This window comes from Rhinoderma darwinii, chromosome 13, assembly GCF_050947455.1.
Source record: "Rhinoderma darwinii isolate aRhiDar2 chromosome 13, aRhiDar2.hap1, whole genome shotgun sequence".
Classification (NCBI taxonomy): Eukaryota; Metazoa; Chordata; class Amphibia; order Anura; family Rhinodermatidae; genus Rhinoderma; species Rhinoderma darwinii.
This window is the reverse complement of record NC_134699.1, coordinates 39,632,049-39,647,823: the sequence shown is the minus strand read 5'-3', so window position 1 is coordinate 39,647,823 and position 15,775 is coordinate 39,632,049. Positions and strand designations below refer to the sequence as shown.

Genomic DNA, 15,775 nt, shown 5'->3' with positions numbered 1-15,775 from the left:
TCTCGCCCAAAAACAATCAATGCTTTTTTTTTCAGTAATTGAACTTGATGGACATATGTTGTTGTTTTTAGCCAGAGTGACTATAATTATATGTTGCTATGTTTGCAGTGAAATTTCTTGATCTCATGATCTTGCCTTCGATTCTCTCATTTCCATGGTCCTTACAGTGTCAGGGACATGTCTTATTACGGCCGTATTTTGCGGTCCAAGCTCATTGAAATTAATGCACATGGCCATGAGCCAAAGGCCTCATGCACACGTCAGTATTCTGATCACTATTTTGTTTCAGTATTTGCAAGCCAAAACCAGGAGTGGGTCCAAAACACAGAAGAGGAGCAAATCTTTCCATTATAGGTTTTCTCTGTTTATGTTCCACTCCTGGTTTTGGCTTCGAAATACTGAAGCAAAATACTGACCAGAATACTGACGTGTGCATGAGGCCTTAAAGTGGACTTTGGACACTATATCATATAAGTTGAACTGGCTAACTGACCTGAACAGCGCTGTATTGATGATTCCAGCACTGTTTTGTTTTTTTCCTGGACCTCCCTGTTCTAGAAATATGGCCCGCTTTTGTGTTGGTTTCTATTGTAACGTCCGTGGTCGCTGACCACAAACTCCTTCCATCCAGTCGACGCCCTTCTCTCAAGAGATGTCTGCACATACGGCCGTCCTGCTCCACAGTGACCACCAGGATGCGCTCACGAGCTCAGTCCAGACTTAAGAAGCCAGAGCGCACGCATGCTGGTGATTTGAGCTAATAGCTCCAGAGTACCCTGGGCTATAAGAAGGTCCCAGCACCATACTTCCACGCCTGAGCTTTGTTGTTGTATTCCAAGTCTGTCTTGCAAATGGTCCCCTAGTGTTTCCTGCTCCCAGTGTTCCTGTAACCTGTATCCTGATCTAGTGCCGTGTTTAGCTGTAGCCGTGCTGTGCTGTATACCACGCCTATCCTGCTTCTCCACGCCTGACGTCTACCTGCTGCCTAGTTCCTGCCAAGGCTGCTTTGCTACTGTCCGAGCTGCCACAGGTACACTATATAAACTATAGACTCTGACCTGTGCCCTGTTGGCCAGCTGCCATACCGCCAAGGCGGTACGACCCAGTGGGTCCACGAACCCTACTTGACACCTATATGCTAATTTGCTATAGTTAGCTAATGGGGTGGAGCTAGCTTCCCGCCTCTGAGGCTGACTAATCAGCATGAGGCGGGCTGAGGCACGGTTCACACCCTGTTGGCTAACTACAGCAAATTAGCATAGAGGGAACCAAGATGACAGTCGGCCCTATCTTTAGAACAAGGTGGCAGGAGTGGTCAGGAAAATAAAAACAGTGCTGGAATCTGGGAGACAGCGGTGTTCAGGGCAGTTAACCAGTCCAAATTATATGACCTAGTGACAAGTCCTCTTTAATGACTAATCCTTGTATAAACTTAAAATAAAATTGCCCATAGTTTTTCTAGGTAATGAAATGATTGTTAGAGGGGGTTGTCTCAACATAGCAACCCCTTTTTATACTGAAGCCAGACCAGCAATCTTGAATTACAATGGGGCTAATCCGCATGCGGATCCACTGGTACATTCGCGGCAGAAATCCAGGTGTTAGCTTCGGACTTCTGACGCAAATTATTTTAAGAATCTGCATCGGATTTGCCTGTGGCAAATCCTGAACAATTCCTGAACGAGTGAACATAACCCTTGGCCTCTTTCATCCAAAATGCCTTTATTTGAATAATAATGAATGAAGCTGTATAATGCTGTTATAGGGGCAGTAAACGAGTGGCGTTTGACGATACAGCACATTTTGTCCATTTAAATGGAGCAATGATTGGAATGTATGGGAGACCAACAATCGTTAATATGATTGCTCGTTCCCATACAGTTTGCATATTGCCAACAAGTGACCATTTTTTGGGTCGCATAAAAGATCCGATCCGCTGGCTGAACGGTGGCCTGTTTGCACAGGGCAATGATCGGGAACGAACATTTGTACGAATGCTTATTCGCCCTATTATTGGCCCGTGTTAAATCATTAATTAGTTGTACAGCCCCTAGAATCCTACACAAAAGCAGTCTACCGCATTAGTCTAGCAGTCCATAAAGATTCCTTGATTGATTCAATCCCCCCTCCCCTTATACAATGTAATTACTGCAGCCCGTCTCTGCCATATTTGGGTTTGCTGAAAATCGTTCCGTTAGCAATAAGCTTTTCACACTCAAACAGCTCACAAGCTGCACAGGGGAGAAATGACTCAAAACCTCATCACATGACTCAGATGCAGCGAGATGTGAGAAGCAAAAACATTTGCCAATGAGGTGCTTGAACAGATGGAAGGCTCGTATTGGCTGCATCAGCCTTCATTCATAAAATCTTTCCTGTCTCCTACAATAGACCATCGGCATGTTGAAAATGCAACGCACTCTGTCACCAGTAGAATGGTGAAGTAATACGCCGTGACACTGTCGCACGAGGATAACACATTCAGTAAGAATGGAATATATAGCGTAGTGCAGAGGACATTGACATTATTAGAATACATATAATGGGATGAACCATATGAGGAACATAACCTAAAATATGGGTGGTTTATACATTATCCTTTGCATTTATCAGCCTATAAACATAGACCTAACAGAACACTATTGTATTTTAAAATCACTATCTAGCTATTAATGTACTAAAAAAATAATATTTCAACAAAATCACACAAATTAAAATAAAATGAACACAGGGAATCCTGTATACTACCATCATTGGGTTAAAAATGGTTAGCAAAATCAATATTGAACCCAATACTAATGATGGTTCATGTCCAAGCTCCACCTGTCTGCAAATAAGTCAACGCTTATTTACAGCCCCCGCAGTATTGCCAATTCCGAGACCTAATTGAACCTTCCCTGGTTGTCAATACCGGAATTAGGGCTTGGGGGAGGACCAATGCTATGCTGCAACAGTTCCCATATCAATGTTGTGGATTGCCTTTATGGCTGTATAAATCTTAAAGTCCTAGTCTTTTGTACATAGCTATGTAAAACAAAAATATTTCTAATTGCAGACTGAATAATAGCAGCATTGCCTGTTAGGGTATGTGCACACACACTAATTACGTCCGTAATTGACGGACGTATTTCGGCCGCAAGTCCCGGACCGAACACAGTGCAGGGAGCCGAGCTCCTAGCATCATACTTATGTACGATGCTAGGAGTCCCTGCTACTCCGTGGAACTGCTGTCCCGTACTGAAAACATGATTACAGTACGGGACAGTTGCCCTGCAGAGAGGCAGGGACTCCTAGCATCGTACATAACTATGATGCTAGGAGCCCGGCTCCCTGCACTGAGTCCGGTCCGGTACTTGCGGCCGAAATACGTCCGTCAATTACGGACGTAATTAGTGTGTGTGCACATACCCTAAGTGCTTGTCTAATGTCCACTTTAATCTTTGCATAACCAAATTTAAAGGGTTGTCTGGTTTAGAAACCCATTCTCAAAAACCCTATCAGGCAATTCTGAGTTAATAGAGGGGGTCCCTCATTCAAGATCTTTATATATTAGCCAGAGCAAAGACTGGATACAAAAACATTTTTGCTCTCGGGAGGACCCAGCATTACACGGACAGCCCATTGATTTCTAGGAGAACTGTGTAATGCTTTACCTTACCTGTGGTGGTGCTGTAGGGAAAGTAACCACTGGCTGTTACGTTCCACCACAGATTACAGTTGATTGCTCTGGGTTCCAGATGCAAAACACCTGCGTTGCTAAAACTTTGCGTACTTATAGATCTCTTCCATGTTAACATATACTTGGTGCCAATATATGGCCCTGTTTTACAACTTATTTATCTGTGGTTTCTGTAGTGCAAGATTTAGAGCTTGTTCTGCTCTCCGGACCTTAAGAACATTGGAACAGGGATTACTGATTTGAGAGGTGCTTTCTAATAGGGTAAATATAATGGCTTATTTATTGGACATTGCATGGCCCTTTAATATAACGCTCATGTTTAAAGAACCAGTCTACAGTAAGGATGAAAGCATCACATGACTAATAAAGGATAAGATGAGGTAGACGTATACTGGGCAGGTCACTATATTGAATATAACCAAACAAGGTATAGTGGTGATCACCATCCAATAGGTGTATACTGTATTAGAAAATAGATTTTTTTAGGAGGTGATGAAAGAGACAAATTCATGTGTATTGCCCGCATCAAAATTAGATATATGATCAGAAAAGCAAAAGAAAGATGCAAATAGAAATTTTGAGAGTATCATAAAATGTCACAAGATCTTTATTAGACAAAACATCAAAGACAAATATGAATAAAAAAGGTCCACTGTCACACTAAAAGAGGACTGCCAAAACCCAAGCTCAAGTATAAAGATAACCGATCCTATGATATAAAGGCATTGTATGTAGCATAGTTATCACAAAATAGTAAAAAGACCCATAACATGAATCAAATACAAATAATCATGCTAACCCATAATAAGGTGCAAATGTAGAGCAATAGGTTTGGCATCCATTCCGACACACGTTTCGGCGCACTTGCCTTTGTCTAGCGGTGGACAAAGGCAAATGCGCGCAAAAGTGCGTCGGGGTGAATGCCAAACCTTTTAGTGTGTCTGTGGACCTTTTTTATTCATATTTGTCATATCTAATAAAGATCTTGTTACATTTTTTGGTACTCTCAAAATTGCTATTTGCATCCTTCTTTTGCTTTTTTGGTCATAGGTCACTACGTTGGTAGGGTGGATAAGAGGTTTACATATCATTGATCCTGATGGGTTGCAGATGTAGATATCCTCTTATCACCAGCTTGGTCAATAAGTATCAAATACTTTTTTAATTCGGGGGATGATCAAACATGGATATAGATTGTATTGCTTAAAACCAGAGCTATGAAAAGAGCTTGCAGTATGATCAAGTATGAAACTCTCCATGCAAAATATTGTTCAAACATGTTATCATAAGAGTATACTTCTTAAGGAAAGCAAATGGTGACAAAAAAGGGGGCTCCAAGTCCATGTTTTGATTGCTGCCCCTACATTGCATATCTCTGCCATTCTTGTGGCCCAGATTGGAGGTGATTGACAGCAGGGGGCATATATACCATAGATGCAGAACATGCGACTGCTTATGGATGTTTTGGAAAGAGAGAGTCCTGCCCTGGTTGGTCCCATCTTTTTTGCTATTAGGTCTTAAAAAGGACTCTCCTCTCCAGAGGAACTATGGGGCCAAGTTTGATCCTTGCTATGGAGCACCCTCTCTTCTGCATGCTAAGTGTGACTCCACTCCATACTCATACAGCTGATTCACATAAGGTACACACAATGTATACAACAATGGTCTCTGATAATAAAAAAAAATATTAAAAAAAACATATTTTTATGGCCAATATCAACTATAAACTGGCCGTGACTATTTTTTATGGAGAGATGGCTGAATAGAGACAGCCATATCTCCATAGAGCATAACTAGTGGTGGTGCAGAGGGTTCAGTTGCACCCAGGCCCTGGTGCCTGATAGGGCCTTATGGCATCTCTACCACATAGGACACTAGCACTATGAACAGAACATGATGGCTAGGTGGTTTTGGTACAAATTTTGCATCAGGATCCAAATTTTGCATTCAGATTACTCCTCTGTCAGTGGTTATCTCCCCGTGAACACCAGTACCAATGTTCCTACTACTGTATCAATTTTCAATCAAAAATGTATCTGAAAAAATTAACACCAGGTCCAGAACCTTGTTCCCAACAGCAATAGTGGTTTAATTTATTGGACCCCCACTGACGTGACTCTTGTGACATATCTGATTGATGAAAGTTATCCATTGCAAAAGCCCTTTAAGGAGTTAAAAGAGCGCTTTTTCGGTAACACGGAGACTTATTTTATTTATGCTCCTAGTGAGATCACACATAAACTAGGATTTATTTTCACATAGATGATTTCTGACTAATAGGAAACTATGTGAAAAATGTGGACCGCGATATGCCTGACAACATCCATAGTTAGAGAAGAAAAATAATAGGCAACAAATCTAACTCTAGGGGATGGTGCTTATTGTGAGAAATAACGTGAGATTCCTGCTGACACACGCATCTTTATTGCAAAAATTCTGTTGTTTTCCTAGATTATGCTAAAGGTTTACTTCTACATAAATCAGCACTAACAGTTTCTGCTTACTGATCCCAATTTCTGAAAATCAAGCATGTATAATTCAACAGGGGTCTTCAGCACTTTGGACAGGTCTTATAAGCTTCTGGGGAAGGTGGCAAGTAGCATTATTGTTGTCATAAGTCATTGTGAACTTGTATCCAGAAATAAAATGGGGTCGCTCAGTCTTAAATAGGAGAGAAAACTCTGTAAGAGGCCGAGCCATTGATCTCAATATATGAACATATATACAAAGGGCTCCTGAAGTCTGTCTTATCTATATTTTCTGCAAAATTGATGGCAATCTGTTGTTACCTGTAAGTAGCCATTTTAGGATGGGAGGAAGATGATTGGATGATGGGAGGGATTTCGGAATAAAACGTCTGACTCATGATCGATGCGGACTAATCATTAGAGCAGTGTCTGAGGGCCCATGGCCAGAAGTGGCCCTTAGCACCTTGGTCAGGTACAACAATCCTAAAAGGCGTTATTCGGTGACGTAAAATTCATGGCCTTTCCTCAGGATAGGCAATCAATATCTAATGGGTGGGGGCCTGAATTCCAGCAGCCATGCCGATCAGCTGTTTGAAGGGGCCGTGGTGCCCCATGGAGCGCTGTTTCCCCTTTAGTTTCTGCATAGCTCCGTACTATACAACGCCGTCACATTCATAGCAGCTGCGCTCAATATTACAGCTTCTTCCCATTAACGTGAAGAAGCTGTAATACTGTGCCTAGATGGGACTGATGACAGGAAGTTTTAAAAGAAACTTAGGTTTAATTCTTCTTTAAATAAATCTTTATATTAAATTTCAAATATTTATCGTTTAAAACAATAAATGGGATTTTCCTATCCAAATTATATTCGATTATTCATAAATGACACTATAAACACACTGTTGAACTGTAACGGCAATAACATTTGACCAGTGCGGCTCTTATCCATTTTATATAGATTCAGTTCTTTACATTATCACAATTGATGGTTATACATAAGGTTCCTTCACAGAGGAAATCCGGTTGAAGGTTTTGATCCTCTTACTTATATCATGTTGCTAGAAAACAGTAGTCCGCTGCAATATATTTAATTGTCTAATAGCGTTCTGTATAGCTCAGTACCCTGAGTCGTGTTTATTTAGCGAATGGATCAAGAGATACTATAAAGAAAAGCCTGTAGGATTCCACTCAAAGCAAATCCAAATCATAAACAACAGCGAACTTTAGTACATTTTACCATTTTCGTAATTCCATACTATATTTTTTTTTAAAAACTCATAGGTTCATCTTTTGGGAAATGTAGACCTCTACATTGATTAGCAATACCCTAATATATTCGCATTATTGGACTCATTCACACGTATTATTCAGACTACCTATCATTGCCATGTAAATCCATCTACATAATACAGACTGTAATAGTTCACAGGCTACAGACTGTTGAATAACTACCCATATTTTACTAACAGGCTGACATGGAACCCGTAAGGAACTTGAATTCTCTTATAAGCCCTGCTATAGTATAGGAACATTCTCACTGCTCAAGGGACCAATTCCAATTATATACAGTATATTAGAGGATTGGCATGGCTTGGTTTCTGCTTGTGTTTTTTTTTTGTAGTATTTTTTTTGTTTTTGTTAAAGAAACATCTTGGCGGGACCAATGATAGATCATATTAATTTTATATGGCAGTCAAACTGATGGCAATATGCATCAGTTTGTATCAATCTTCATCAGTTCCGTCATCTTTTTTTTTTTTCTTCTTTTTTTTCATCAATTCGTCAATTAGAGATGTGTTGAAAAACTGATGTCAATGTTTTATCATATTTTCAACCAATTTAGGTTCTGTTCACATTACTTTCAATGTTTCTATTCTTAGCAAAGCCATGACAGCTATGACAAATGCATTTTCAGACATATCCCAATGAATCCTGATGGATCTGATTGACTTACAATGGGGCCCATCAGGTTTCCTTCAGACATCTAGTGTTTTGAAACACTGGGGCAGTGTGGACAAAGCCTTAGATCAGTTGCAGAGCAAGAAAACAAGTGTCGACCCAGCAACATCATCGCTTCGGATATAATAGATCAGCTATGAAACCCATTGACCTATAATGAGCCCATCAGGCATCCATTTTTCTTTTTACATTAAAATCCGCAGCATCCTACGGTATTCTGTCAATAAGCAAAGGAAACCTCACCTAACGCAAGTATGAACAGAGCCTACTTTTTTAAGAAGCCCCAATCCCCCTACCCACATAATGAACAGCAAATTTCCAGTTCTAGGCATACAAAATAATCACATACACATTACATGGGATCGATGCCGTTACAATGTTTGTATGCTAGTGTAATGGGTGTGTAAGTGTCCTCAAATGACGAGACACTTCTAATGTGATGCATTTCACCAGATACATAATAGCCTATTATAAACTGGAGCTGTGTTTGCTCTAAATTAATTACATACAAGTTATTGCCATAGGGTAAGAAGTAGGAATGGGAATAGGTCAGTGTCTACATATTTGTAAATGTATTTGGGGGTTGTCAGAATTGGAAATCTGTGAGATAAAACAGTGATAATGAACGCAAACTATTTTTTTGTTAGCAATCCCATTGTAGAATGCTGTAATCAGTCTCCTGCCTGAACTGGCTGATAACAGTGAACAATAGAATGTATTCAGCTGCACAGCATATAGATATAGAGCGCTCATCATTCTCCTCTTACAAATCTAGCTCAACTACCATGTGCATAGAATCTTCTATCATGACCCATATACAGGTACGCCCTGGCTGCTCCCCTGCTTCTACTTCTTTTCCTACAGCGGTAACCTGCTGTAATAATTAATGTGAAAGGTACGTTTTTTTTTTTTTTCACATCAAGCAATTAAGTCAGTAGAGGTTATTACGATGGGAAAATAATTAGAAGGGTGAGGGGCTACTAGTATAATGTCCCAGTGGGAAATGAATCATGTTAGAAGATCAGATACGTATATAATACAATCACTCGGCCTTCACTGTGTATGGACATGCAAAGAAATTCCCAAAATGCACTGCACGTCCGTTATAATGCACCCAGCACGCTTCATACAAATATAAAACACCCTGGTGTTACAATGTAGGGCATAAAAGCACTGTACACGTGGAGATGTTACATCCGTATAGGACAATTCAACTTTTGAGGATGTCCTTTGAGACCTGCTCAATGGAATATGCAGTAGTTATGTCCTTTTCCCTGAGTTTAGGTGCCATTGAATTGTATATAGTACTGTCTCTTCTCAATGAGATGTCCATCGTATTTACTTGTAAATGTGGTTATTTCTCCATTAAATGATGTCTCATACCCTGTCATCCAACCTTATAGCTATTTCCTCCTACATTCTCCTGAGTCATGGACTTCAACCCCTTGAGAGTGGTGAACCGCTGCCTATCGACATGAGGGTTAAATCTATGTATCGCAATTTGCATCAGAATGTTGCTCCAGATTGTCTGGAGATTCTGAGCATCCAGATGACCTTGTAATGTCCTTGTCATGCTGGCATGTCCGTGCATGAATCTTTCTGCCCCCCAACCATGAGGATGAGTTACATTTCTGTAACCTAGAGACATCAAAGGAATCCTTTAGCACATCCAATATGCGTCTGCCATGCACTGAGTGGCAGGAAGGGGGTTGAGAGGTGAGACCCTGTAGCATTAATAATCTGTATAGAGTATTTTCTCTCCAAACTGCAGCTGGTAAAACTTGACATAGAGAGATATCTGTGTATTTGTGCCTCCGATAAATAGAAGCACAGAGCATGGAAGATTCACATATAAACTAATATTAATGGAAAACACTATAAAGGGTGAATACATTGCTACATGTATGAATATTAACCCCTTATATGCTGCACATGTAAAATATCTGTTACAGCGGAATCGTAGGGAACTAAAAAAACAAGTAATAACCTTTTGTGTAGAAGTTTGGAAAACAAAAGAAGTTTAAGGATCATACAGTAATGATAAGAGTATATTCAGATAGAGAAAGTGGAGGGCTGACATAAATCTGGATAACAGAGGTTTATGGGAGGGAGAAGGAAAGTCACACAGGGCAGAGATAGTGATTATCACGTGCCATACGGAGAAAAGTCCATGGCGAATTCGCAATAGTGCTGATGATTGTAGAAAGTAGTGCAATGCTCCCACTTTGAGAGAGAATGTGAATCAGGCTTAGACTATAGTTAAATTCCTACGAAATGCAAATGATAATGGGGGATTTAGGTAACATGATTGGTCCACAATAATTTGCCCGTATAACATACAGCAAGGAGAAAGAAAAGAGAGGAGACTAAATAGGACAGCCATTTAAAAAAAAAATAAAGACATATATACATGAACACACAATTTTATATATATATATATATATATATATATATACATGTATACATATATATATGTATATTCATACACAGACACACACTTGTACACACACACACACACACACACACACACACACACACGTGTTGACACGTATGTATACACATATGTATATATTCATACACATACCCACACATAGATGAAAAGATACACACACACACACACAAATACATACATACATACATACATACATACATTAATACACATACCCACATGAGTGAGTGTATAGATATACAGTATATATAATATACACGCCCACTACATCCAGACCAGTGCAACATAATGACCAATGCTGTTACTCTGGCTGTACCTTGGGAGAGGATGCCATTTAAATGAATACATGTGAATAGACAAATCAACCTAATTTCTGTATTTCATTACATTTCACTGTGGACCAACCAAAAAACGAACACAATAAATGGCTGCCATGGTGTTCTGCAATGATGATGATGTTGTGCCTGAAGGATGAAAAGTTGAACACATGAAGCTGACTATGGAGTGATGGGTTGTGATTGCGGGAGGAGAAGGAGACAGATGTAGGGGCTTCTGAATGGGAGGGGAGGGGGCAGCAGATGATAGTGAGCAGGATTAACCTGAGGGAACACAAGACAGCACAGTGCAGATTACTCAGGGGAGCAGAGAGGGAACACAGGAGGAGAGAGAGAGAGAGAGAGAGAGAGAGAGAGAGAGAGAGAGAGAGAGGGAGAGAGGGAGGGAGAGGGAGGTGGAGACTGACATTGTACAGCTGGGGGAAGGCAACTGGGCATGGGAGATAGTAGACACACATAGGGAAAAGATGCACATGAGCTTTGGGGATGGAGGTATGTAAGAAAATGTAAACACTCGGGGCATATAGTATCCTCTAGCTGCAGAAAGAAAACTGGCCATAATGTTTTACATCAAGACAATTCTTGCAAGGTTGTGGTGTTGTTGTTGTTGTTGTTGTTGTTGTTGTTGTTGTTGTACTACATTATGTACTATTGTGTTTTCCAAAATTGTCAGATTGGGATGGGAAATTATAATCATTGTCTTAGTAGAGAAAATATGTACCTATATATGACAATAATAACAATTTATAAGCAAATGTTACACAGATCATGCTCATATTTAGGATACTGTCAGCATGGCGATTGTTGAGATGTATCCTTCCGGCTGACATTCAACAACAAGCATTCTGATCTTTACAGACTCAATGCCATAGTCTTAAAATATTGTAAGCAAAGTACTGTTTAAAGAGGTTCTCTGATTTACATGAAAGAGGATTATTCAACCTAGGACTACAAGTGCCGCCACTTTGTAATATACTTCAGTTGACAAATCAGTTCTCAGGCTGAGAACTTTGGTATCATAGTTGTAAGAATATGGTGTGTTTGCTACACGTACATACATAGAGAAGTTATCTGAGCACAGGGACCAAATTATTAATTGAAGTATATTACGAAGTGGTAGATCTTTTAGTGCTGAGTTATATATAAGTGTCATTTTTAGAAATTAAAGAACCTCTTTAAGAATTATCTGGTAACCTGATTAAGACCTCATAGACCTCATGAGAAAATAAAGAGAAGATCTGCACAGAACATATATAGTAATAGCATGAAAGAAGATGCCACAAGTAGGACAATATTCATTTATACAATAAGTAGTTACATGGATATAGGCCAATCTTCTTTGTTTACTGTAAGAATTGATATGCAATAGGCCTCTATTATTTGATACCCCAGACGTTTTTATTAATTGTGCCACAAAATGCCAACTAAGAACAAGTAAAGACTAAATAGCTGGTAAAAGAAACACAAAGCAGAAGGAACAATGGTAAGGCCAACAATGGTGAAGAATACCAGAATTGTCAGCATATGACGGGGATAGACTGGAATACATATTAGGCTTGGGAGATAAACACTTCAAGGGATTAGACAGCAATGGAAGACAGCTTGAAAGAGAGGCAAGACGGGAGCGGGAAGAGAATGGAATGAGATGTGTAGCAGAAGAAGAGGGATATGGGGAAATCAAATATAAGACAGCGAAGGAAGTAGGAGAGCAGTAGAATGAGAAAAGTGACATAGTGCAAAGAGGGAATGAGGCTGCTGCAAACACTGTGAAAGGAGCTGAAATTTAACCCTTTCTATTTCAGCCTACACCTGACAGCCAGGCATTGATGCATTCCTGGCTGTTCATATTAAGATATAATAACAACGTTATTAATCTGCCTGTTCGTTGTGTTAGTCCTGATGCAGGTGGGACATGGATAACTAGGGGTGGGGTTAGGTGGTGATGATGTCAACATGCAGGAAACCCTGCTTGGCATCAGCAGTGACATCACAGGATATGACAAGAAGAGGTAAATACTGTTTGCTATTCTATTTCGAGGTAAACAGAGATCAGGAAAATGAGACTGTGTGGACATACATAGGAATTTCTGGGGAGACTTACAGGCCCAGACATTCTAAAGCAGTTCTACCTTACACTATGTATCCTAAGAGCACATCCCTATCTGTATATCAGGGAAAGTCTAAGGAGGTGGAAGGTCTGGGCATGACCAATGAGAAAGCCGATAGAAATATCTCCATGGGGCTTTTGCTAAAACATAGCATAACACCATAGAAACACCTTACTGCAAAGGGCCCTGCAAGCTATTGTAGGGTCGGCACTCTGTTTTAGGGTGATGGATATATCAGTAACACAAGCAATGATAATAGAGGCAGTACTGTGGGATTAAAAAGGTTAACACTGCCCTTTACCCTATATATTCCCCAAACCCCACTCTACTGACTATGGCCACTATTACTGCATCCACTGTCAACATGGGAGCCAAGATGAAGCCCCCATCATCTGAAATGTCAGTCCTGCCAACCTTAGCACTATGCATAAGTCTTACCTTTACTCCAGTGTGCAATATTCAACACGGTTCCTCTCACCCCCTCCAGTCTTCCTTCTTCTATGTCTTCAGGTAAAAACCGGCTGCATCCCCCCTCCTTAGTCGCCGCTACCACCACCACCACCTCCTTCTCTCCCCCTCTCCTCCCCCTCTCCTCCTTCTGCAGCGTTACAGAGGTCTCTCTCTTTCACCTCCTCCAGCCCACCCCAGTATAATCTGTTAGGGTGTCCCCCTCTTTCTCCCCCCACCCCCTATATCCCGTTCTAGTTGATGATGGAGAGCAGAGATGCTGTGACTGTGGCTGGTGCTGATGCAGGATCTATGTGCTCTGCCTCCCCACAGAGGAGAATGAGAGAGGAGAGGGGAGGAGTGGAAGAGCAGGGCTGGAATCCTGCGGGGATGGGGATCTAGGACACAGGATCTGGAGCTGTCCGTATACATACATCCAGCATGCACTAACTTCTCGTGTACACCATCCACATACATATCAACACATATCTCAACAGATTTGGTGAGGTGTTTATTTTGTTTATGCAATTGATACAATATTCTAGACATTGGCAATCTCAACGAAGACAATAAAATGTATATTAGGAAGATATAGGCACCTAATAGCAAGGATGAAGAAGAAAAAACAAAGCGCTACTTTGATAAATTTAACCAGGCTAAAGTTTTGTAATGTACCATATTTCTATTACATGTGAGCTCAAGCTCTAAAGGATGCGGTTTGCAAGGTGCGAGATTAAGGGACCTAAAGACAGAAAATTTATTTTTTGAAACCTCTTTTTTTTTTGTGGATTTAGGGTGGATTTCCCATCTTCCAAGTTCTTACCTGGGGCCACACAATGCGACATCTGGTTTAGCTTCATTCAGGTCAGGACCTCCTCATCACTTGCACACAGTGGTGTCATAATTTCTCCTATCAAGTGTGTAAATAAATACTCCTTGTCTTAGATAATGCAAGAGTCAGCCCAGGGAATATTTATTCATACAGAGGATTTTCCCGTTTGTACCTTGAGTTCAACTATAAACAAGTATCAGCATGCCTTCATGGACTTCTTGGTAGGAACATTTTTTATCGTCAGATATATTGTTGTCGTGTCACTCCGCTTACAGGGCCATTCCAATTCACGTTAAAGGGGTTGTCTGGACTAGAAAAGCCATTTTGAAAAACACTATTATGGCATTCTGAGTTAATGGAAGGGGTTCCCTATTCAGGACCGACATTTACCAACCAGAGCGGCATTCAACTACAAAGAGCATCTCTTGCTTTGGAGGACCCAGCATGTATATGCATTACATGTACAGTCAATGGGGAAATATGTAATGTTTTATTTCCCCTGCGGTGGTGCTGCAGAGGAATTTAACACTTGAAGCCGAATTTCACCCCCACAGGTTACAGCTAAATACTGGGATTCCCATTAGCTGGACACCCAGATATCAACTTACCCTCGTGGGGCTTTTCTAATTAAAAGGGATTGTCCAAAGTGTTATTCCCCTAAATAAGAAAAATCTTATGGCATGAGGATGATGTAAGTCATGATTCATGCAGTAAACTTGACAGCCAGTTCTGTTTCTTAAATCAAAGTTTCGCATTTGAACAAAATTTTGGAGTATACAATTTAGGTACCTTTACAAATACATCTACTGTCATGCACATTTTCATTCACAATTCCGTTGCATCTTAAATCTCCCAGCATTACCCGCCAATCCAAAGTCTGGACACAACTTGCTCTGATGATTTGCTTTGAAGGTCTGGTCTTTACACCACTCACTGTACAGTAAAATGCAAAAATTAATTATCCCAAAATGCAGTGCAGCTGAGAGGGTTATAATATAGAAATTCTGTTACGTTGTTAGGGGCATGTCTGTGGATATGTTGTTGATTGGGTCCAGTAGAAACAAGAAAAATTGTGAATTAACTCTGGTTTATAGATATTTACATACAGTAGTTTTATAGTTAGTGGGCTGAAAAACCTAAGTTCATCGACATGCAGAAGAAAGCAAAAGCCATCCGGCATAGACCATCTTGGCGCACATAAAGTGAACAAATTACTTCCTGACCCTCTTCTGGCAATCGGACAGTTCCTTGAATCATCATTTTACATTACTTCCAGTGACCTGTTTTTTGTGTTTCTCAAAGATGTCTAACCCTTTCTTAAACCTATCCACACTTTCTGGAATGAGAATATGTTCCATAATTTTACAGTTTGGACAGTAGTTTATCGCATTGCTTTTGATTGTGGTCATTTACATATTTTTATAGATATCATATCCACCATTAGCATTTTATTTTCTAGGGTAAATACAGTTCTAATTCAGTTTGATGTTCAGGGCCA

General features: G+C 40.3%; 1 protein-coding gene across 2 annotated transcripts in view; it reads right to left on the bottom strand.

The window, feature by feature from the left end:
• The window catches only part of DLGAP4 (DLG associated protein 4), a 115,457-nt gene extending 101,903 nt beyond the window's left edge, over window positions 1-13,554 (bottom strand). For both annotated transcript variants that reach the window (XM_075845623.1, XM_075845624.1), the window contains exon 1: window positions 13,437-13,554. The gene's annotated coding sequence lies outside the window, so the exon portion shown is untranslated. The remainder of the gene's footprint in view (window positions 1-13,436) is intronic.
• Between the last annotated feature and the right edge of the window lie 2,221 nt (window positions 13,555-15,775).